General features: G+C 43.2%; 1 protein-coding gene and 1 long non-coding RNA gene across 2 annotated transcripts in view; both read right to left on the reverse strand.

The window, feature by feature from the left end:
* LOC136399210 (zinc finger protein 615-like) overlaps positions 1 to 24,618 on the reverse strand; it is a 54,480-nt gene that overhangs the window by 14,677 nt on the left and 15,185 nt on the right.
* LOC136399212 (uncharacterized) lies at positions 1,134 to 24,190 on the reverse strand. Its single transcript, XR_010750117.1, has 3 exons — positions 23,829 to 24,190; positions 6,033 to 6,094; positions 1,134 to 1,299 (listed from the first exon to the last, which is right to left on the reverse strand). It is a non-coding gene; the product is annotated as an uncharacterized lncRNA (long non-coding RNA).

Consider the following 24,618-nt stretch of genomic DNA (forward strand, 5'->3'; position numbering starts at 1 on the left):
CACTAGAAAAGAAAGTGCCTTTTCTCAGCTCAGGGCTGATGTGGCTTAGACTACCTCAGCCCGCTCGCACCCAGGCATACATTTTGGCCTCGTGTTCATGTGGCTCCGCGGTTTCTACCTTTCAATAAATACAGGATTAGGTGTGCTGCTTATGTTTAGAAATTTAAAGCCTTCTTCCCTGTTACAGTAATTAAATATATAGAAATATAGAAAAATATGGAAGATATGTAGAAATAATTAGGATATAATATTAGAAGCAATTAAGGAAAGTAAATAAGGCAATGCCGACTGGATAGGAATTTAGTGTGTACAGATATGAGGCTGACTGCCTTTCGCAGAGCCCAGTTAGTGTGTGTGTGAAATTATATAGAGATAAAAAGTGGTTTGATGTCATAACTAGGTTAACAAACAAGAAGCTTCCCTAGGAACACCTTAAAGGTGGCTTGATGTGACATTTTGGTATATTAACATAAAAAGGGCTCCCTGCTAGGAACTCCCCAAAAGGTGGTTTGAGGCGATAATCCTATAGACTGACACCTGTGAGAAGGCGTAGGCCAGAATAGGTACTAATACTAAGGGCCCCTCCTGCTGTAGTCGTCGCCCAGACTCCAACATTGATGTGGACTGTCTCCACGCCACTCTGAGCTCTGACCAAAGACAGCCGAGAGGAGCATGCCGATGGGGCCCCCTTAAACTGTACCCAGGCATGCCAAAAGGATTTGTGAGTAATAAATTGCCTGTGTGATTCTTGCAACTAACTTGTGTGTCTGTCATGGGTCGTGTCTTTCCTCTGGTGGCACCTGGTGTCAGCACTGATTAGTAGAATCCTCACAGCCGCCTCAAGAGTAGTCTCGAACTGCCAGCCCTGCTGATAAGCAGGAGTGTCCCACTGTGTGGGGAATTCGAATCAGGACGCCAGATCTAAGTAGGGCTCTGTATCTATTGGGACATTCTGCATAAAACATGGACCAAGGATAAAATCATACTGGAAACATAGCATTAGAAAAATAATATACATGGCCTTGTGAGACATATACGAGGAACACAAAAAGAGAAATTTTATTAAGAAAATTCACCATATAAATCTATTTTTAAAAAGATTTTATTTATTCATTTTAGAGAGGAGAGAGAGAGAGTAGGGGGGAGGAGCTGGAAGCATCAACTCCCATATGTGCCTTGACCAGGCAAGCCCAGGGTTTCAAACCGGCGACCTCAGCATTCCAGGTCGACGCTCTATCCACTGCACCACCACAGGTCAGGCCACCATATATATCTTGGTGTAAAATTCACTTGATATATCTAGAAATAAAATTCATGTGATTATCTCCATTGATAAAGAAGCCTTTGAGAAAAATCAACAATATACTTTTTTAAAACCACTCCAGGACATCCTGGCCAGGTAGCTCAGTTGGTTAGAACATCATCCTGACATGCCAAGGTTGCAGGTTCGATCCCCAGTCAGGGCACATACAAGGAGCAACCCATGAATTCATAAATAAGTGGAACAACAGATCCATGTTCCTCTCTCTCTTTCTCCCCCTCTCCTTCTTCCCCTTCCTCTCTCTAAAATCAATAAATAGAAATAAAACACTCAAGGATATAGAAGTTTATGATGACTATACAACATAATCAACAGTTCAAATGCTGTAGAAATGTTCACCTGAAACCTAGGTATCTTATTGATCAATGTCACCCTCTTAAATTTAATTTTCTAAATAAATTAAAAAATATATATAAGTTTATGGATACTTTCTTAGTATGATTATGTATTTATATACTAGCACTTTGCTAAAGAGAAAATATTACAGGAACAAAGTAAGGGGGCCATTACTTCAATTAATAATTAATACTGTCCTATAAGTATGAGCCATTATAATATAAAAAGCAAATAGCATACACATTTAAAAAGAAGAAAAAATAGCCTGACCAGGCAGTGGTGCACTGGATAGAGTGCTGGCCTGGAATACAGAGGACCCAGGTTCAAAACCCTGAGGTCGCTGGCTTGAGTGTGGGATCATAGACATGACCTCATGGTCGCTAGCTTGAACCCAAAGTTCGCTGTCTTGAGCAAGGGGTCACTCGCTCTGCTGTAGCCCTCTGGTCAAGGCACATGTGAGAAAGCAGTCAATGAACTAAGGAGACTAAGGACCTGCAATGAAAAATTGATGCTTCTCATCTCTGTTCTTTCCTGTTTGTCCCCATCTCTCTCTCTCTCTCTCTCTTTCTCTCTCTCTCTCTCTGTCTTTGTCACACACACACACACACACACAATTTAGGAAGGTGGCAAGCTATAAAATTAATATATAAAACTCATATACATAATAATGTTAAAATATACAATTAGAAAAACAGGAAAAGAAAACCCTGTTTACAAAACCAACCAAAAGTTATATGTAGAGGAATAACCCATTGCATGGCCTTGGATGGGAACACAGCCAACAAGTAAAGAATGTTTTGCCAAGAAAATTGTTTTGTGACTTGAAGGCGGGTCACTGAAACAGGTCTATGTGACTGAAGGCAGTTGCTGGGCTTTTTTCTCAGTAAAACATTCTCATAAGATTTCTGTTCCTTTCAAGGTTATCCCTTGAGATAAAGAGAGGAATGTTGTGGGAACCATAGAAGCAAGAACAATTAATGCCTTTTCATATTATATTGTTATTAAACTATCATGCAGATGTATTCCATGTATCTTTAAGTAAAAGTTATGTTTGATGCTATGCCAATTTCTCAGTAAACAAGCTCTTTGAAATCTTGTGAATAAAAATAGGACACAGCGCGAACTCGGGGCCATTTGCCTGAGCGAGCGGTGGTCCTTTGTTAGTCCATGATGATTTCATCTGCTGATCTCTCTCTCTGCACCCCCGACTCACAACAACAGTTATAAGTTTTAGGAACAATCTTATGAAAAACAGAAGGTTTTAATGGTCCCCTATTGTATACAGGATAAAAAGACAAGTCTTCACAAAGTCCTACCATCCACACTTCATCACCGACTGCTGCTCACCTCACCCAATACACTCCAGTTCCACAGCTGTCCTCTAGGACAGTGGTCCCAAATCTTTTTTGGGCCATGGACCGGTTTAATGTCAGAAAATATTTTCACGGACTGGCCTTTAGGGTGGGACAGATAAATGTATCACGTGACCGAGACAAGCGTCAAGAGTGAGTCTTAGACGGATGTAACAGAGGGAATCTGGTCATTTTAAAAAAATAAAACATCGTTCAGACTTAAATATAAATAAAACGTAAATAATGTAAGTTATTTATTCTTTCTCTGCAGACTGGTACCAAATGGCCCACGGATTGGTACCGGTCCACGGCCTGGGGGGTTGGGGACCACTGCTTTAGATAACGTGAGTTTGAAGCTTGTTCTTACTTTCAGGACATCTTGTTAGATATCCTCTTCTTCTTACTGCAGAATTTTCCACCATCTGTGTACCAGATTATTACTTAGTTACTTTGGTCTTAGCTAATGACATTCTGAGAAGCCATCTCAAACACTTCATTTAAATTAGGTACTAACAATTATTTTCTCTAGGAGGAAAAATTCTTTAGCTTTCCTTCAAGTCTTTTTACTTTATTTATTTATTTATTTATTTAAGAGACAGAAGAAAGGGGGGAGAGAAACATCAGTTTGATGTTCCACTTTTTCATGCATTCATTTGGTTGATTTTGATGTGTGTCCTGACTGGAGATCAAACCTGCAACCTTGGTGTATTGGAAGGATGCTCTAACCAACTGAGGTAACCCACCAGGAACTTTTTCTGCTATTTATTTAAGATTTCATAAAAAAAAAAAAAAAAAAAAAAAAGATGAAAGAAAAACAAAAATAAATGTAGTTAATTATTTGTGTTTCACTCCTTGAACTCAAATTTGGTATTAGCAGAAGAGATTTTTGTTTTGTTGGCTTTACCTACCCCACACTCAGCAGAGTAGCTTGCCCACAGGGCATGGTCAGCAAATATTTTTGTCATGATGATAACTGATTGAATTTCATCTGCAGCTTTCTCAATGCACCCCCAACCCCATGTGGCTGTCAATCACATTTCTGTGGCACCAGTTACATGTGGCCCCATAGAATACAAGATATATGACTTTGAATATTTATATTGATATTTTCTAGGTTTAATGTAGATGCACATGCTCTTTCCATCTTTCTCTTTCCCTCTCTTCCTCCTTTTCTCTCTCTCTCGGCTTAAAATAACCCTGGAGATGAACTTAATACCATCTTTACCAACAAACAAGAATGTTTTGTTTGTTTGTTTTTTAAGTGAGAGGAAGGGAGATAGTGAGGCAGAATCCTGCATGAGCCCCAACCAGGATCCACCCAGCAACCCTATCTGGGGTTGATGCTCAAATCAACCATGCTATCCTCAACACCTGAGGCTGATGCTCAGACCAGTCGAGCCACTGGCTGAGAGGGGAAGAGGGAGAGAAGGGGAGAAGGGGAAGAGGGAGGGCGAAGGAAGAGAGAGAAAGAGAGAAGCATAAACTCATTCCATTAAGTGAGAGGGTGACAGAGAGAGAAGGGAGAGAGGGAGGTGAAGAGAGCAGATGGTTGCTTCTCGTGCCCTGATCTGGGATCAAACCCAGGATGTCCTTATGTCGTGCTGATGCTCTATCCACTGAGTAAACCAGCCAGGGCCAAAATGTTTTTTAAAAAGTTAATAAGTAGCAAATGCCTCCAAGATTTTGCTTTGTCTGTTTTTTTAATGTTTATTTTATTGCTTTAGAGGGAGAAGAAGGGAGGGAGACAGAGAGACAGGAAATCAATCTGCTCCTGTATGTGCCTTGACTGGGGATTGAACGGGCAACCACTGTACTTCAGGACGATGCTTAACCAACCAAGGTATCCAGCCAGGGCTGCTTTTTCTATTTTAATGTGAATATATTATATCAGGGAACAAAGAAAATCGTATATAAGAATAAAATATTACATCAATATATAATGATACTATTGTTGGAATATCATGAGAGACTCCACATGACAGGGAGATTGTGCCCCCAAAAGTAAAGAAAGCTCCTGAGCAGACGGTGGCGCAGTGGATAGAGCGTCGGACTGGGATGCAGAAGGACCCACGTTCGAGACCCGGAGGTTGCCAGCTTGAGCGCGGGCTCATCTGGCTCGAGCAGAAAGCTCACCAGCTTGGACCCAAGGTCGCTGGCTCCAGCAAGGAGTTACTCGGTCTGCTGAAGGCCCCCGGTCAAGGCACATATGAGAAAGCAATCAATGAACAACTAAGGTGTTGCAACGAAAAATTGATGATTGATGCTTCTCATCTCTCTTGGTTCCTGTCTGTCTGTCCCTGTCTATCCCTCTCTCTGATTCTCTCTCTGTCCCTGTAAAAATATAAAAAATAAAAATAAATAAATAAAAAGTAAAGAAAGCAGCTCAGCCTGAAGACTAGAAATGAGAGATCTGGTTAGAGACTGGGACTAGTTAGATCCACCTGCAAATCAGTTTACCTCCCATACCTCTGCATTTTGTGATCTATTTATGTGTTCCCTCTCGTTTTCCTCCTTCAGCACAAATTGTAACAACACCCATTTGCTTGTCGGTCACAAGGAGAGTTTTCTGTAGAGAAATGATGTTGGCTCTTGAAAGAGTTGTGAGACCCACTTAATCGGGGTGGCACAGTGGATGAAGCGTCGGACTGGGACTCAGAGGACCCAGGTTCAAAACCCCAAGGTGGCTGGCTTGAGCGCAGGCTCACCAGCTTGAGCGCAGGGTTGTGGGTTTGAGCACAGGATCATAGACATGACCCCATGGTCTCTGGCTTGAGCAAGGGGTCACTCGGTCTGCTGTAGCCCCCCATCAAGGCACATATGAGAAAGCAAACAATGAACAACTAAGGAGCCCCAACAAAGAATTGATGTTTCTCATCTATCTCCCTTCTGTCTGTCTGTCCCTATCTGTCTCTCTCTCTCTCTCTCTCTCTCTTTCTCTCTCACACACACACACACACAAAAAGAGATGTGAAACCTAAAGACAGCATTACTGAGCTCCTGTGAAAGAAACCTCTCACACTGACCTTACTCAACATGACCGCCTTCCTTTTCCATAGCACTGAGGGTCCTGCCAGGGTCAGAGACTCTAGAACATGAGAAAAAATAACAATTGGGTCATGAATCAAATCAGGGCTGGGTGAATTAGTGTTTCCTTCTGGAGAGGTGACGTGGTAGTATGCTACATTACATCCACCCAATTCCTGGAGCAGGCTCCAGGCTCATGCTGAAGCGTGCAGTTTAACCTGTGCTCACCAGGAAATGTGGACTATAACCTGTGTTTTGTGAGACCAGCAAAATAAAGATAGAAACAGTGAAAATTTACTGAGGTTCAGCCCTGCACCGGGGACCAGTCTCATGGTGTTAAATATATTGATTCATTGAACCCCCTGATAACCCAACAAACTATTATAAATACAGTAATTATTATTCCCATTTGGCCGGTGATACGAAAACCAGAGAGTTCAAGGGTCCTGCCCAAAGTTACACAATTATTAACAGATGTAGGCTTTGACTCCTGAAGTCCACATTCTAAAGATCTTGTCTAATCCACTTTGTTTTGCCATAGACTAAAATATTTGCAATAGAAGCTGCATAAGTTTCTTCTTATGAAAAAAATTTTACACTAACAGCAGGGAAAAGAGGGAAAAACACTTGACTACTGCAGGTGTCATAGAGACAAGAATTAGTCAGAAATAAATGTGAAAATGTTTTTTAAATGGTATTGTGAAGAACAGGTCGAGGACTGGGGAGTTTGGCACAATTAGACTTGAAAATTGGAGCCAGGGCAGTGATGTTTTAGAAATCCTCTGGCTTCGCCTGACCAGGCGGCGGCACAGTGGATAGAGCATTGGACTGGGATGCGAAGGACCCAGGTTCGAGACCCCGAGGTCGCCAGCTTGAGTGCAGGCTCATCTGGTTTGAGCAAAAGCTCACCAGCTTGGACCCAAGGTCGCTGGCTCAAGCAAGGGGTTACTGCGGTCAAGGTATGTATGAGAAAGCAATCAATGAACAACTAAGGTGTCGCAATGCGCAACAAGAAACTAATGATTGCCCTGGCCGGTTGGCTCAGCAGTAGAGCGTCGGCCTAGCGTGCGGAGGACCCGGGTTCGATTCCCGGCCAGGGCATACAGGAGAAGCGCCCATTTGCTTCTCCACCCCTCCGCCGCGCTTTCCTCTCTGTCTCTCTCTTCCCCTCCCGCAGCCAAGGCTCCATTGGAGCAAAGATGGCCCGGGCGCTGGGGATGGCTCTGTGGCCTCTGCCTCAGGCGCTAGAGTGGCTCTGGTCACAATATGGCGACGCCCAGGATGGGCAGAGCATCGCCCCCTGGTGGGCAGAGCGTTGCCCCATGGTGGGCGTGCCGGGTGGATCCCGGTCGGGCGCATGCAGGAGTCTGTCTGACTGTCTCTCCCCGTTTCCAGCTTCAGAAAAATGAAAAAAAAAAAAAAAAAAAAAAAGAAACTAATGATTGATACTTCTCATCTCTCTCCCTTTCTGTCTGTCCCTGTCTATCCCTCTCTCTCTCTGTCTCTGTAAAAAAAAAAAAGGATAATAGAAATCCTCTGGCTTCAAGAGTACTGGAAATAATCCCTCCAAGTGGATTCACTTTAATGACAGAAAAAAAAGGAAGAGAGGCCCTGGCTGGTTGATTCAATGGTAGAGCGTCAGCCCAGTATATGGATGCCCTGGGTTCAATTCCCAATCAGGGCACACAGGAGAAGTGACTATCTGCTTCTCCACCCCACCCCCTCCTCTTCTGTGTGTGTGTGTCTCTCTCTCCCCCTTCCATGGTCATGGCTCCGTTGATTTGAGTCAGTTTGGCCTCTGGCGCTGAGGATGGCTCCAGTGAGCCTTGTCTCAGGTTCTAAAAGTACCTTGATTGTCAAGCAATGGAGCAAACCCTCAGATAGTCAGAGCATTGCCTTTAGGGGACTTGCCAGGTATATGCTAGTCGGAGGTACATGAGGGAGTCTGTGTCTCCCTACCCTGCTCTCATTTAATTAAAAAAAAGAGAGAGAGAATGTACTTGGAAGAATCTATTCACATAAGGAGGGGATCATAATAAGAGATATTAAAGATAAAAGTGATTAGGAAAATAGATATCCAGAGAGAAAGGGTGAAATTAGAACATATCTACCAATTCTTTGTCTCTGTACCCATTTCCCAATAAGAGTCCGTTCAGAGAAAATACCCAATACAATTAATTGATGACCTTCTGTATGTGTGGACCTAGGGCTAGATGCAGGACCTTCATGTAAGTTAACACTGAATGGTCATGTCAAAGAATATTCTCACCTGCCTGACCAGGCGGTGGCACAGTGGATAGAGCGTTGGACTGGGATGCGGAGGACCCAGGTTCGAGACCCTGAGGTCACCAGCTTGAGCGCGGGCACATCTGATTTGAGCAAAAGCTCACCAGCTTGGACCCAAGGTCGCTGGTTTGAGCAAGGGGTTACTCGGTCTGCTGAAGGCCCACAGTCAAGGCACATATGAGAGAGCAATCAATGAACAACTAAAGTATTACAACGAAACACTGATGATTAATGCTTCTCATCTCTCTCAGTTCCTGTCTGTCTGTTCCTGTCTATCCCTCTCTCTGTCTCTGTGAAAAAGAAGAAAAGAATATTCTCACTCTATTTTAATGGATAGAGAAAGTGTCAGAGAGCTTTTTTTTTTCAGCAAGAGACAGAGAGACAGGAAGAGAGAGAGATGAGAAGCATCAACTAGTAGTTGCAGCACTTTAGTTGCTCACTGATTGCTTTCCTTTTTTTAATTTTTTTTTTTTTTTACAGAGACAGAAAGAGGGACAGAGAGGGACCAGGCAAGCAGGAAGGAAGAGAGATGAGAAGCATCAGTTCTTCGCTGAGGCACCTTAGTTGTTCATTGGTAGCTTTCTCATACGTGCCTTGACCATGGGGCTCCAGCCAAGCCAGTGACCCCTTGCTCAAGCCAGCGACCTTGGGTGCAAGCCAGCAACCTTGGATTTCAAGCCAGCGACCTTTGGGCTCAAGCCAGCAACCATGGGGTCATGTCTATAATCCCATGCTCAAGCTGGATGAGCCTGCGCTCAAGCCAGTGACCTCAGGGTTTTGAACCTGGGTCTTCAGCATCCCAAGCCGATGCTCTATCCCCTGTACCACAGCCTGGTCAGGCCAAAGAGCATTTTTAAATTTTTCAAGGTCACTCAACTCTAGTAAATGGCAGGTGAGGTCTGATGTCACTGAGGGTATGCACTATCTCATTATTCAGATATAAATACCTTGGAAATAATTCACTGGTATACTGCTAAATGTGGGTGTGATCTAGATACAGTCTGTCTCTGTGCTTCTCTCTCTCTGTTTCTCTGTGTCTCTCAAACACACATTCTCTCACAGAGACACAAAAGAATAATCCCGATCCATTCCACAAAAACTCCACAACAACATAAGATGGAATTGGGAAGTCAACAGTCACATCCAGTCAGGGTGAATTTGATGACAGTCACTGCTAGCTTCGTGTCTACCTTGCTGCAAAGTCCTGGCTAGAATCACGCAGAAGAGACCATCATGACTACCATTTGCTAGAACCTTGTTATGTGCTGATAATGTCACCTTCTTTAATATTCAATCACTTTATCTAGTTAGTGACACTATGTTCCTACTCCTGGCTTTTAGGTAGGGAAGCTGAAATCACTTGTCAGTCTTTTGGCTAAGGTCAAGTGTAGGTTGGGAAGCTGAGACATGCTGTCAGGTCCCCCCCATCCCGCCCCTCATCTTGTAGGAGGCAGACTTAAGAATTGAAAAAAGCTATTCCTGGCTCTAAAGTCTGTACTTTTACTAAATGTTGCTTTTTTAATTTTTATTTTAGAAAGAAAAGAAGAGAGAGAGAGAGTGCCGCGAACTAGCGCAGCTAGTAATTCCAGGTCCTGAGTGGGAACGGCATGGAATTAAGAAAATAGGCTTAAAGAAATAAAGGATGGGATCAGGAGGGCTCTGCAATTGCTGATGGCAAGAACAGAGCGTGCTCCACACCTGTTTCTTGCTTTATTTATAGGGCAAAGTCGGCCATTAGCAAATCAATGAGATCTCTGATCATTATTTCCAAGGCAATCCAATATTTTACCAAGTGCAGGAAACTACCACACATAACATCTTAACTTTACACAAAACAGGATAAAAGAAACTTGCCTCCAGTCTTTCTGAGGAACCTGGGGGGTAGGATGAGTATAAACAATCCAGCACCATAGCTTAACAGCCTTCAGTAACTTAACATAACAAGTGAGGTAGGTGGTTGGGCAGATTTACAGCCAGTTCCCCACACCTCTGTCCCCCAAAAATCTAAACTGCAAAAACACTGTTGGCTTTTTGGTCCCCACCATACCCCCTTTTCTATTTGTTAATGTCAATTTGTGTGCTTTGATTCATACTCATCTGATTTCCCATGTTCTGATTTGGAGGCAGACTGGAAAAATATAAAATAACACAAAATTAAAATAGCCAATATTAACAGATACCAAAACAAGTGTCTTAATACAATGAAGGGATTAAAGCCTTTTAGATTATCAAGCAAATTCTTAGCAAAACAGCAGGGTTCTAAAATCTTTGCAGTTTTGAATGTCCTTAGTATGTTAATGTAATTTAACCAAATTCATGTTGACACCATCACCACTCCACATTATTTGCAAATGCAACCCAACCCCACTTCAGTCTGAGAACTGTCCCAAGGAGCAGGAGTCACACACATTCAGGAAAAGTCTGTACGGCACTAGAACTGTCACATTTCCACACTCTGCAGCTAGCGTCCAAGTCCCAATGACCACTGCTTCTAGCACATCAAGCTTTTGTCTCAAGCTTAATGTCAATGCTGGATTTCTGGCAATGATTCAGGTAATCTGCAAGGCCATCTGCAGCATGTAGGGAGACGGAGCATCTGTTCTTTTTGACCTGGAGAGATGAAACCAGGGGGCTGTTCCCTGGAGTTTTGCAGCTGTGGGGTGGTGAGGAGAACCTTGGGATACACTATGCTAGATGGTAAAGGGAAATCAGTAACAGAAGTGGGCAAAAAAAGAGAGAAAGAGAGAGAGAGAGAGAGAGAGAGGCTCTGAATTTGGAATGTAGATCCCAGCCTAAAATAGGCATGGGGCATTGAGGCAGGAGGAGAAAAGAGTGTGTAGAGGAGACACTATTTATTAAACAAGGCAGTGGATCCATGGCAAAAGGGGAGGAAAATAAGACCATCAACATCCACAACAGAGATCTTCGAAGAATGAGCAGAACCCAAATATTCAGGCAAGGCAGAGTAAGTGGCGCCATGTCTATAAGAAATAAGATCGGTTTACCTGCTACTTGGATGATTACTCTAGACCAGGGGTCCCCAAACTTTTTACACAGGGGGCCAGTTCACTGTCCCTCAGACCGTTGGAGGGCCAGACTATAAAAAAAAAACTATGAACAAATCCCTATGCACACTGCATATATCTTTTTTAAAGTAAAAAAAAACAAAATGGGAACAAATACAATATTTAAAATAAAGAACAAGTAAATTAAATCAACAAACTGACCAGTATTTCAATGGGAACTATGAGCCTGCTTTTGGCTAATGAGATGGTCAATGTGCTCCTCTCACTGACCACCAATGGAAGAGGTGCCCCTTCCAGAAGTGCGGCAGGGGCCAGATAAATGGTCTCAGGGGGCCACATGCGTAGTTTGGGGACCCCTGCCCTAGACTCATCCACAGTGACATGAGATGGGGCCGATGACCCTACGCACCTTCAGCTTAAGTGGCAAGTCCCAGCAGGCTGGGCAAGGTTAGGTCAGAGATGGCTGGGTAGGGTTGGAAGAGACTGAACCTCCCTTGGAGGAGTGAGGGGGAAGGCTACCTTCCAGTGTCCCTTTTTCCCACAGCAAGGGCATGGCCCTGGCAGGGGCCAAGAAGCCAAGCAGGCTTTAGCTCAATGCCTTTCCTTTCCAATCTTGAAGCAGGGCCTTGGTGGAGTCTTATGAGGCCCCTTAGAGAAGGGGTCGGGAACCTATGGCTCATGAGTCACATGTGGTTCTTTTGATGGCTGCATCTGGCTCGCAGACAAATCTTTAATAAAAATAATAATAACATTAAAAATATAAAACATTCTCATGTATTACAATCCATTCATTTCCTACCGCTCATGTTCATGGTTGCAGATGGCTGGAGCCAATCACAGCTGTCCTCCAGGACAACACCAAATTTTTATTGGATAATGTGTAATGTACACGAGTCATTGTGAGGTCAGGAAGTAAACTTCCCTGCTTTTAATCAAGTAGTCAGCTAGCTAATTGCATAAACCCTTTTGACGAAGAAGATAGCTAAAAGAAAAAAAGATGAGTATCGTACTTTTCAGCAGGAATGGACAGAGGAATTCGCCTTTGTGGAGAGAGCAGGTTCTGCAGTGTGTCTAATATGCAATGATAAAATTGCATCAATGAAACGGTCAAATATAAAGTGGCACTTCGACACATGCCATACTACATTTGCCTCAAAATATCCAGCGGTGGACTGCAGTAAGAAAGTATGTCAAGAGCTACTGTGCAGAGTGCAAGCTAGTCAGCAGCAACTCCATGTTTGGACCCAACAAGGTGACTGGAATTCGGCTAGCTTTGCTAGTGCTTTAGCAATTGTGAGAAACAGAAAGCCATTCACAGATGGGAAGTATGCCAAAACATTCATGTTTGATGTTGCCAATGAACTTTTTGATGACTTTTCAGAGAAAGACAAGATAATTGAACAAATAAAAGATATGCCTCTGTTGGCAAGAACTGTTCACGATCATACCATCATGATGGCAAATCAAACTGAGGCAACACAAGTGAAAGACATAAATGCAGCACCATTCTTTCCTCTCACTTTGGATGAGTCAACAGATGTAAGCCATTTATCCCAGTTCAATGTGATTGCAAGGTATGCTGTTGGTGACACACTACATGAGAAAAGTCTTGCTGTTTTGCCTATGAAAGAGACAAGAAAAGGGGAGGATTTATTCAAGTCTTTCACTGAGTTCGCTAAAGAAAAATATCAATGGATAAACTTATTTTGGAGTGTACTGATGGTGCTCCGTGCATGGTGGAGAAAAACAGAGGATTCGTAGCACTTCTTCATGAACATGAAAAGAGACCCATCCTAAGTTTTCACTGCATCCTACATCAGGAGGCGCTTTGTGCTCAGATGTGTGGTGAGCAGCTTAGTGAGGTAATGCCGCTGGTCATTCGGGTGGTCAACTTTATTGTTGCCCAAGCTTTAAATGATCACCAGTTTAAAACACTGCTGGATGAAGTCGGGAATAATTATCCCGGTCTGCTTCTGCACAGCAATGTGCGTTGGTTGTCAAGAGGGAAGGTGCTCAGCTGTTTCACAGCTTGTCTGAGTGAAATCTGGACTTTTCTTGAAATGAAAAATGTCAAGCTTCCTGAGTTAGCTAACACTGAGTGGCTCCTAAAGTTCTACTATCTCATGGACGTGACTGAACATCTGAACCAGCTCAATGTGAAAATGCAAGGCGTTGGAAATACAGTCTTATCCCTTCAACAAAGAGTGTTTGCATTTGAAAACAAGCTGGAACTCTTCATCACTGACATTGAAACAGGTCATTTACTACATTTTGAAAAACTGGGAGAGTTTAAAGAGGCATGCACAGCAAGTGACCCTGCTCAACATCTTGATCTCTAGCAGCTAGCGGGCTTCACATCTAATCTCCTGCAGTCATTCAAAGTGCGCTTTGGAGAATTTCGTGAGCGCACTCGTCTTTTTAAGTTCATTACCCATCCACACAAGTGTGTAGTGGACAGCGCTGACCTGAGTTACATCCCCGGTGTCTCCGTCAGAGATTTTGAGCTACAAACTGCTGACCTGAATGCCTCAGACATGTGGGTGAATAAGTTCAAGTCACTGAATGAAGATTTGGAAACACTTGCACAACAGCAAGCAGAGTTGGCGAGCAAACACAAGTGGGGAGAAATGAAAAAACTTCAACCTGCAGACCAGCTGATTGTCAAAACTTGGAACGCGCTTCCCGTCACACACCACATACTGCAGCGTGTGAGTATTGCTATACTGACAATGTTTGGCTCTACGTATGTATGTGAGCAGTCTTTCTCACATCTAAAGAATGTTAAGACCAACCTATGATCACATTTAATGGTTGGAAGTCTCAACGCCTGCATGAAGCTTAACCTCACCATGTATCAACCAGACTACAAAGCCATCAGCAAAACCATGCAGCACCAGAAGTCACATTAATGGTAAGAAGTACTTTATTCATCATTGGTTAGCAACAGCATAACAACATTATTAAAAAGAATTCAGAGACTTATTGTACTTTAAAAGTGTTGGTCTTACATAAAATGCACACATTTACTTGTATTTAGTGTTAAACATATTGTATGGCTCTCACGGAATTACATTTTAAAATATGTGGCGTTCATGGCTCTCTCAGCCAAAAAGGTTCCTGACCCCTGCCTTAGAGGTATTGGAGCCTTTAAGGACATATGCCAAGAGCTGGTATTTTGCCTGATCTCTTTGGGCCCTGTCTGCCTTTTCCTGTTCCTATTGGTCACTATAGACCTTAATAGCCATGCTCAGAAGATTTTGCTGAGGGGTTTGAGGGCCCTCCTCTTTCTATATAAACTTTTTTTCATATCTGGAGCTGATTGGAAAAAGACAGGACAGCGTTATCAGCTGGATCAAATGAAGGAGGGTACGAATTTGCAGGAGAAGAGGTTTGGCATGTGCTAAGAGGATTTGATAGATGGAACAGGTTTGACAGAGAAAGGGATGACAGCATAAGTGAGTGTCTCATCCTGGCTCATGCTATTTTACCAAACATTCAGGAACCCCCTGAGGAGCCTCAGCAGACCTAGGAAAAACGCACACATATCCTCGGCCCCATAGGGCAACAGGATCTGGCTTTTGCAGATTCCTGTGAGCAGGTCCTTTCATCGCATTTCAGGGAAGGCTTTCTTTGTAGGTTTCCAGAGTCTTTCAGCTGCTGAATGCCCCTGTACATCAGCATTCAAAAAAATTTTTAAGTAAAAAGCATGATAAAGAAGATTTGCAGGTGTTCCAGGATATGACTCCCCCTTTTTTATTTTTTTTTTATTATTATTTTTTTCTTTCTGAAGCTGGAAACGGGGAGAGACAGTCAGACAGACTCCCGCGTGCGCCCGACCGGGATCCACCCGGCACGCCCACCAGGGGCGACGCTCTGCCCACCAGGGGGCGATGCTCTGCCCCTCCGGAGCGTCGCTCTGCCGCGACCAGAGCCACTCTAGCGCCTGGGGCAGAGGCCAAGGAGCCATCCCCAGCGCCCGGGCCATCCCCGCTCCAATGGAGCCTTGGCTGTGGGAGGGGAAGAGAGAGACGGAGGGGAAGAGAGACAGAGAGGAAGGAGGGGGGGTGGAGAAGCAAATGGGCGCTTCTCCTATGTGCCCTGGCCGGGAATCGAACCCGGGTCCCCCGCATGCCAGGCCGACACTCTACCGCTGAGCCAACCGGCCAGGGCCCCCCTTTTTTATTTTTTATAATTGACCTTTAAGCATTTGCTGCGCACGCTTTATAATGCCTTGACCCTGAGGATTGTAAGAACTACCTGTCCTTATGTTAATTCCAAAAGTTTGACAAAATATAGTTAATGCTTTTCCATGTAACACTCCTATATTTTTCAAAACATTTCTAATCCATTAATTAATAGGCAATTTAGAGAGCACATTAAGGCTGGAAAAATCCAGTATGACTTTTGTTATCTTCCCATTGTAAAAAAAAATTTACACTTTAAAAAAAATTTTTTATTTATTCATTTCATAGAGGAGAGGGGGAGGGGAGAGAGAGAAAGAGAGAGAGAGAGAGAGAAGGGGGAAGGAGCAGGAAGCATCAACTCCCATATGTGCCTTGACCAGGCAAGCCCAGGATTTCGAACTAGTGACCTCAGTGTTTCCAGGTCGATACTTTATCCACTGCGCCACCACAGGTCAGGCAAAATTTACACTTTTCTAGTCAAGAGAAAAAAAACCCAACAACCAGTGTTGCTTAAAAATAACAGATGCATTAGCTCAACCAAATTAGCAAGTCTTTAGGATCCATATTCCATCTTAAATTTAAATGAGAGCTCCTTACAAGTTCCAATTTTTAAAAAAATGTAGGTGTATGGCCAGTAACCACGGCCACCATCAGGCTCGCATTTGATTTGGACAGATGGTAATAAAACAACAGAGCCAAGAACTGGTGGGCCATTATGTTTAATCCTAGCTCGCACCCAGCAAGCAAGAAATACACACAGTGGGAAAACACTTCCCTTTCCATTCAGGGCTCCCAAATCCACTGACTCATCCAAGTTTCCTAGAATCAAAGGTTACCAGCCTTATTCACATCTGTTTCCCATCTCCTTCTCTCTGCACAAACTTTGCACAAACTGACTTCTCCTTCAGCACTCTGCCATCTTGGCTGCTTCTCCTTGCAATGATAGTTTCAGGAACTGAGAGAGAAAGTCCCTGGTCTGTCTCATTTTATAGTGTAGAAAATCAAAACCTTTAAGCCAGTATACAAATAAGGAAGTCTCTGATACAAAGCCACTTACCTGAGGCATAAATGGGATTCCTCATAACACCACCCCACATCATGCAATTGTTGCACCACCCCACATCATGCAACAATCAAGGGTGTGGGGAAAAAGCTAGTGTTGAGAAGATCTTAGAACTAAAAGGGTGGGAAAGGCTTAGTCTTAAAACTGAGCCTTGGGCTATAAAAACCCTGCCTGCTTATAGCCTGTCACTCATACCCAATGCAAACTATAAGCGAGCAAACATATATACATCATATTTGCAAACTTATTTGACCCACCGTAGGGATGAAATCACTTTATTTTTTCAATATTAGAGCTGGCATTTCCAATTTTTGCACACAAGAACTTAATTCAGGCCTTAAAAAGACACATTTTAGACAACATTAAACAAAGATTAAACACAAGAATCAGACAAACCAGAGAGAAATCTGGGATTTCAGAGCACAACCAGGTTAGAAGATGCCTGCCTGATTTTAATCAGGGCATTTTTTGAGGGGGCCAAAACGACGGTCATACTAATCAAAACTTTCTCGAGAAAAATCTCAGGTGGCCACATGAAAACTCTGTATAGCCAGATCCACCTCAGTTCCCCCCCAAATTTCCCGGCAAAGAATAGGAAAGAAACAAAATGATAGTTCAGAGGATTGTAGCTAAAACTTTAAAGAAAATTAGATAATAACAGGAAAAGCTGTAGCTTTCCTAACATCTGAGTCTTCTATTCATTCTCAAATTCCAATAGCTGCTGCAACTGGCAGTTCAGATTGATTATGCTGAGATTTCTCTACCTCAATTTTAGCTGAGCGGCAAACTTAGTTGATGGGGGCGGGAAAGGCTCTGTTGTCCATTTTCCTGAATAACAGATGCATTAGCTCAACCAAATTAGCCTGCCCTTTGGCAGTATACTTAGACTTACACTCATTCACCCAATATTTCCCTCTCCCACAGAGTGGGCAGAGGTCTGGAGCTTTAGGTGCTGGCTGCCCTTGTGGGAGAGGCCAAGCCTGATATCTGGGGGGGGGGGGGAGCAGGGCAATTTCTAGCAAAACGTTTTAAACCCCCACATTGAAAACAAGATCCAAAAAAATAAAAAAGAAAACAAGATCCATGGGAAGAAGTACTTCCTCAACCTTCCTTCTTTCATTTGTTTTGCTTTAAGCGCTGTGGCAATAGCCAGACATTGCATGTATGAAGGCCAATATCAGCACATATTCTGATATAATCCCCTATATCTCGAGCCTAATCTAAAGCTTGTTGGAGCAGGAATCTCCATAGGTCTGAGATAAAGACCCTGGGAGCAACCTGATAAGCATAATAAAGAGCAGAGGGCTGCAGAGGCCCAAAGGTTAAAACGGCCACAGCCACAATATTATCATCTCCCGAGTCATCCTCAGACTGCAAAGTCTTCTCATATATATCTTTGTTTCTACCTCACTCTGATCAAACAACAGCTTCTCCTCAAATAAAAACATCTGTACAAAAAGAAAAAGGTCCCTCAGGACTTTTGTCCTATAATTTATTACTTCCAATTATACTCTCCCCCAAACTTGACTCAAAAGTATTACTTTGGCCTGACCTGTGGTGGCGCAGTGGATAAAGCGTCAACCTGGAAATGCTGAGGTCGCCGGTTCAAAACCCTGGGCTTGCCTGGTCAAGGCACATATGGGAGTTGATGCTTCCAGCTCCTCCCCCCTTCTCTCTCTCTGTCTCTCTCCTCTCTAAAAATGAATAAATAAAATAAAATAATAAAAAAAAAAAGTATTACTTACTGCATGCCCTTGGGGAGTTCCGTCACCTGCCTTTAGTTTAGTTTTCCCTTTCTCAGGTCCCTGTTCAGGCGCCACTTGCCACGAACCAGCACAGCTAATAATTCCAGTTCCTGAGTGGGAATGGCACGAAATTAAGAAAATATGCTTAAAGAATAAAAGAATGGGTTCTGGAGCGCTCTGCAAAGCTGCTGGCAAAAACAGAGCGCACTCAAAAACCGCATCTTGCTTTATTTATAAGGCAAAGTGGGCCATTGGCAAATCAATGAGCTCTCTGATCACGTTTCCAAGCCAACCTAAGAATTTTTACCAAGTGCAGAAAACTCCCACCAGACATACCACCTTAACTTTACACAAAACAAAGGTTAGGCCTGACCTGTGGTGGTGCAGTGGGTAAAGCATCAACCTGGAACATTGAGGTCGCCGGTTCAAAGCCCTGGGCTTGCCCAGTCAAGGCACATATGAGAGTTGATGCTTCCTGCTCCTCCCCCTTCTCTCTTTCTCTCTTCCTTTCTCTAAAATGAATAAAATTAAAAAAAAAAAAAAACAGAAAAAGAAAAACGAAGGATAGAAGAAACTTGCCTCCAGTTTTTCCAGGGGACAGGAGGGGTAGAATGAGTATAAACAATCCAGCACTACAGCTTAACAGCCTTTTGCAACCTAATCAGGCAAGTGAGGTGGGGGGGATGGGCAGACTGTCAGCTTACAGCCAGTTCCCTGCACCTCTGTCCCCCAAAAATCTAAACTGCAAAAACCCTGTTGGCTTTTCAGTCCCCAACAACACCCATTTGTTCATGTAATCTGTGGCTACTTCCCAATTACCATAGAAGAGTTGAGTAGGTGCATCCAGACCATCTGGACAGCAGAGCCTAAAATACCTACTATCTGCCCTTATACAGAAAAAGTTTGCTGACCCTAGTTAATCTATAGCCTTCAGGACTGTCTCTTTGTTCTGTTACTGAGAGAAGTATGTTAAGAATCTCTCATTAGTGGATAGAGCACTGACCTGGAATGCTGAGATCTCCGGTTCAAAACCCTAAGCTTGCTGAGTCAAGGCACATGAGAAATGAGTTGATGCTTCCCACTCCTCTCCCCTGCCTTTCTCTCTCTCTCTCTCCTCTCTCTAAAATAAATAAATAAAATATTTTTTTTAAAAGCAAAACCATTATGACTGGTTTGGGGCATTTGAAATTTCTCCTTGTATACAGCATACCCATACATCAGAAATTCCACTAAGTATATACCAAACAGAATTTTCATGCTCCAAAATGTATGTACAAAAATGGTCACATAGCATTAGTCATAATAGATATGAGTAAGTAACAATCCAAATGTGCTGCAGGCCAGCCGCGACAAGTATATTCCAGGGTCCTGAGCAGGAAAAGGTACGAAATTGAATTAAAGATAGACAGAGACTTAAAATATATATACATACAGGCTGGATTCAGGAGGACGTTATAGCCTGGCAACAGTCACTACTGTTCTGTCGCCAAAACATGGCCACCCCCAGAAAGACATCCGTCTTTATTCCTGGGCAACGTGGGCCATTAGCAATTCAATTAAGTTTCCAAGGCAACTCAAAGACAACCCCCACCATACCAGACAATCTAACTTTACACCAAGAAGAAACATGCTTCCAGTCTCTTCCGAGGAACATGGGTGGGCAGGACTAGCACTGAAGCACAGCCCTTTGTTAATTAGGCAGGTGAGGTGGGGGGTTGGGCCCAACACCTCTGTCTCCTAGACATCCAAACTGCAAAATACCCTGTTTACTTTACAGTCCTCAACACAAATGTCCATTAATAGCAAAATGGATAAACAGAGCTATAATCACACAATGGAATATTACAAGCAATGAAAAGAAATTAACTACTGCTATATGCAACACCTTAGGTGATTTTCACCACAAAATATTGAGCAAAAGAAGCCAGACACAAAAGAACATGATTGTATGGTTCCATTTATATAAAGTTAGCAATCAGGCAAATTTAATATGATGTTTTTAGGATAATAACTGCCTCTGGAGAGGAAGGGCAAGATTACAATGAGGTAGGGGTATCTACTGTGCTATAATATTTTATTTTTTATTTTTAATGTTATATTTGAAAAAACTTTTAAAATAGAGTACAGGTCAGTTTCACTTACATGTGCTGAAACAAAAATTTTTAATGTTTTATTATGAAATAGTTTAAGCAAAGGAAAAACGAACAGTATAATTAAACCTCATGTATAAAAAAAATGAAGAAAGAACAGTATAATCAAACTGTACATATTGACTTCAATAATTACCAACTCAAACCCAATTTTGTTTTATCTACACCACCACTCAACCCCCTTCACCACTAGATTATTTTGAAACAAACTCAAGACATCTTTTCATTTCTCAATGCAAAAATATTAAATATACTACTGCAAACAGAATCTAGCCCCACATTAAAAGCAGAAATAATTATGAACAAGTATATAAATATATTGCGAATCTAGCAACATAAGTCAGAAAAAATTTAAACATAGAAATTATAAATGAAAATAAATTTATTTATTTTTTACAGAGAGTGAGAGTCAGAGAGAGGGATAGATAGGGACAGACAGACAGGAACGCAGAGAGATGAGAAGCATCAATCATCAGTTTTTCGTTATGGCACTTTAGTTGTTCATTGATTGCTTTCTCATATGTGCCTTGACCGTGGGTCTACAGCAGACCAAGTAACCCCTTGCTCAAGCCAACGACCTTGGGTCCAAGCTGGTGAGCTTTTGCTCAAACCAGATGAGCCCACGCTCAAGCTGGCGACCTCAGGGTCTTGAACCTGGGTCCTCCGCATCCCAGTCTGACACTCTATCCACTGCACCACCACCTGGTCAGGCTAAATGAAAATAATTTTAAAGGTAAAACACCTTTGACAAAACGCCTGACCTTTAGTGGTACAGTGCATAAAGCAGCGACTTAGAATGCTGAGGTCACCAGTTCAGAACCTGGGCTTGCTGGTCAAGGCACATACAGGAAGCAACTACTACAAGTTGATGCTTCCAGCTCCTGCCCCCTTCTCTCTCTCTCCCCCCTCTCTTTAAAATCAATAAAGTATTTTTTTTTCTTTCTTTCTTTCTTTTTAGCAAGAGACAGTTAGGGACAGACAGACAGGAAGGGAGAGATGAGGAGCATCAATTCTTTGTTGTGGCTCCTTAGTTGTTCATTAATTGCTTTCTCATATGTGCCTTGACCAGGGGGCTCCATCCCAACCAGTGACCCCTTGCTCAAGCCAGCAACCTTGGGCTCAAGCCAGCAACCATTGGGTCATGTCTATGATCCCACGCTCAAGACCACGACCTGCGCTCTCGCTGGTGAGCCCACACGCAAGCCTGCAACCTCAGGGTTTCAAATCTGGGTCCTCAGCATCCCAGGCCTATGCTCTATACCAGCGGTTCTCAACCTGTGGGTCGCGACACCGGCGGGGGTCGAACGACCATAACACAGGGGTAGCCTAAAGCCATCGGAAATACACTCTGCCACTGCCTGGTCAGACCAGGCAATAAAATCTTTAAAAAGAGGAAAAAAACCCAACTTTGAGAATCTAATGGATAGCATGGTGATTATAGTTAATATTACTGTATTATATAATAGAAAGGTGCTAAGAGAGTAGATCTTAAATATTCTCATTACAAAAAAATGGTAATTATGTGACATAATACAGGTGTTAACTAACACTATGATGGTCATCATTTTGCAATATATAAGTGTATCAAACAAACACAACCCCTTAAACTTACAGAATGTTATATGTCAATTATATCTCAACAAAGCATGGGAGGGGGGGTTGAAGCCTTTAAGAAAGAGTAATAAAAACTTGATAAACTGCAGTTACCATTATTCAGACTATACTTTGTGCTAGACACTATACTTTGTACTTAAGAACATATGTTCATTTTTTTTTTTTTTTTTTAGTGAGAGGAGGGGAGGCAGAGACAAATAGACTCCTGCATGTGCCCAGAAAGGGATCCACCCAGCAAGCCCACTAGAGGGCAATGCTCTGCCCATCTGGAGCATGGCTCCATTGCTCAGCAACCGAGCCATTTTTGGGTTTTTTTAGTGCCTCACTGAGGTAAAGGCCACAGAACCAACCTCTCCGCCCCAGCCTACTCCTGGAACTAATTGAGCCATGGATGTGGGAGAGGGAGGGGGTATGGGGGGGGAGGAGATGCGGATGGGCACTTCTCCTGTGTACCCTGATCCGGAATCATATCAGGACATCCATGTGCCAGCATACACTCTACCACTGAGCCAACTGGCCAGGACCTCATTTGATTTTCATAACAACTCTATGAGGTAGGAATTATGACAGATTTTTGTGTGTTTGCTTTTTTTATTAAAAAATGAAGAACCTTGACTCAGAGATTAACCTACCCAAGTCAGAAGCAGATCCAGCTTCTTACACCACAGTCCATCCACTTGCCACCTGGCCAAAATGATTTGCAGAGGACAAAAATACTCAACTAGAAAACATAAAGGAATCAACTTAAAAGCTGTCAGTAATAATAGGATTAGAATGAGGTAACAAAATATGTGTTTTGCTCCTGTGCATTACATAAAATTAGAAAAAGCAAAAAAGAGGGAGTGAGGTCATACAGGGAATAAAAGACACCATTTACAATTACAACAACAAAAAAAACTATTTAGGAATAATTATATCCAAGACACACAGGGAAAACCACCACAGCTGGTCAAAGAAACAAGTAACTTGGGTTAAAGGAAGTCCATCAACTGCCTGAAAGTTTTGTATCTCACTGTCCTCAGCTCTACCAAAATTAGAGCACTTACTTTCTGAAACATAAAGTTTCAAAAAGAAAACTTCCAAAAAAGTCTGTAACATGGAAATGATGATAAGATGTTAGATTAAACATGTGTTAAATTTGTATCGGTACCTACAGGACTGATCCCAACATGAAAAATTAAATACACTAAATTTTAACAAGGTCCTGGCCAGATAGCTCGGTTGGAGCGTCCTACCATAAGCAAAGGTTGCATGTTCGATCCCCGGTCAAGGCACCTACAGCACAGATCAATGTTTCTCTGCCTCTCTCTCCCTTCCTCTCTCTGTAATATCAATCAATATATTTTTAAATTTTTAAAAAATAATTTTTAACGTAATTTCTGAAGGAGTATTTAGGAGGGTGGCGGTGCCTTTACTTGGGTCGGAATGAACCTGAAAACAAATTTTCTAAGTACTGTACAGTCAACAGGGACACAAGAGGACCAGAAACCCCATCTCTAACATGAGGCTTGAATTCAGCCATAAACACGGACACCCCAAACGCGACTGTCCAACAAAGACTTGCCAAGTATTCGTCCCAACAAGAAACCCCAGGAACTCCACCTCCACGGGGAACCCTCAACATGGGACCCGCCTCCCCGCCGCGAGGATGCCCAACACCGACTTCTGCCAGTTCCGGAACAAAAACAAAAAATCTCCCAGGAACACGCCCGGAACCTGACACTGACCCGCTGGAGACAAATCGCGAAACCTTTCCTCCGAACACTGCGTCGCGGTGTTCATGACAACAGAACCCTCAGAAGCTGGACGGATGGTGGCTGAGGAGGGTCACCTCGCGTCCTTACAGAGTCTCGGAATCTGGCCCGCCGACCCTCTATGACGTCAGTTTGTCGCCCCCTTTTGGCGGCTCTTGCCGCGGAGCGTCCGTGTTCCAGCTGACTGCTTTACTACAGTAGTCACGTCCTTTTCCTTGCCTTTCCCGGAAAAGCTCAAACCGGTGAGAAGCTACTGAGAACCACCGTGTCACCCCATTTCCAAGCCACTTGCAGCACTGAGCCCCAGCTGTGCAACACTGGCCAGGGCCACGACACAAATTCCTTAGCTGTTCAGAAACGCAAGCCAGTCGTGGTCAGGCTACTCAGTTCGTGGGAGCATTGTCCGGATAGGCGAAGGGTTGCGGTTGGATACCCAGTCAGGGCACATGGCAGAGTCCACCAATGAATGCATAAATAAGTGGAACAACAAGTCCGTCTCCCCCCACCCCTTCCTCCTAAAAATCAATTTAAGAAAAAGAGAAAGAAAAACCTGAAGCCAGCCCAGATCTCAGGATGGGCAGAGATGTTTGGGGGCCTTATGGCCTTTGGGCCTAAGGCCAGAGACAAGTTCAGTGGGCACGGTCATCTTCGAGTAAGTCCCACAGAAGGGAACCGGAGCAGAACCTGAACAGCTGGAAGGGAACTGGCTGTTATCCTGAGAATTCTGGGTGGAGGTCGCTGGAGGAAGCGGCATTTGAGGCCC

The sequence above is a fragment of the Saccopteryx leptura genome, chromosome 3 (assembly GCF_036850995.1).
Source record: "Saccopteryx leptura isolate mSacLep1 chromosome 3, mSacLep1_pri_phased_curated, whole genome shotgun sequence".
Lineage (NCBI taxonomy): Eukaryota > Metazoa > Chordata > Mammalia > Chiroptera > Emballonuridae > Saccopteryx > Saccopteryx leptura.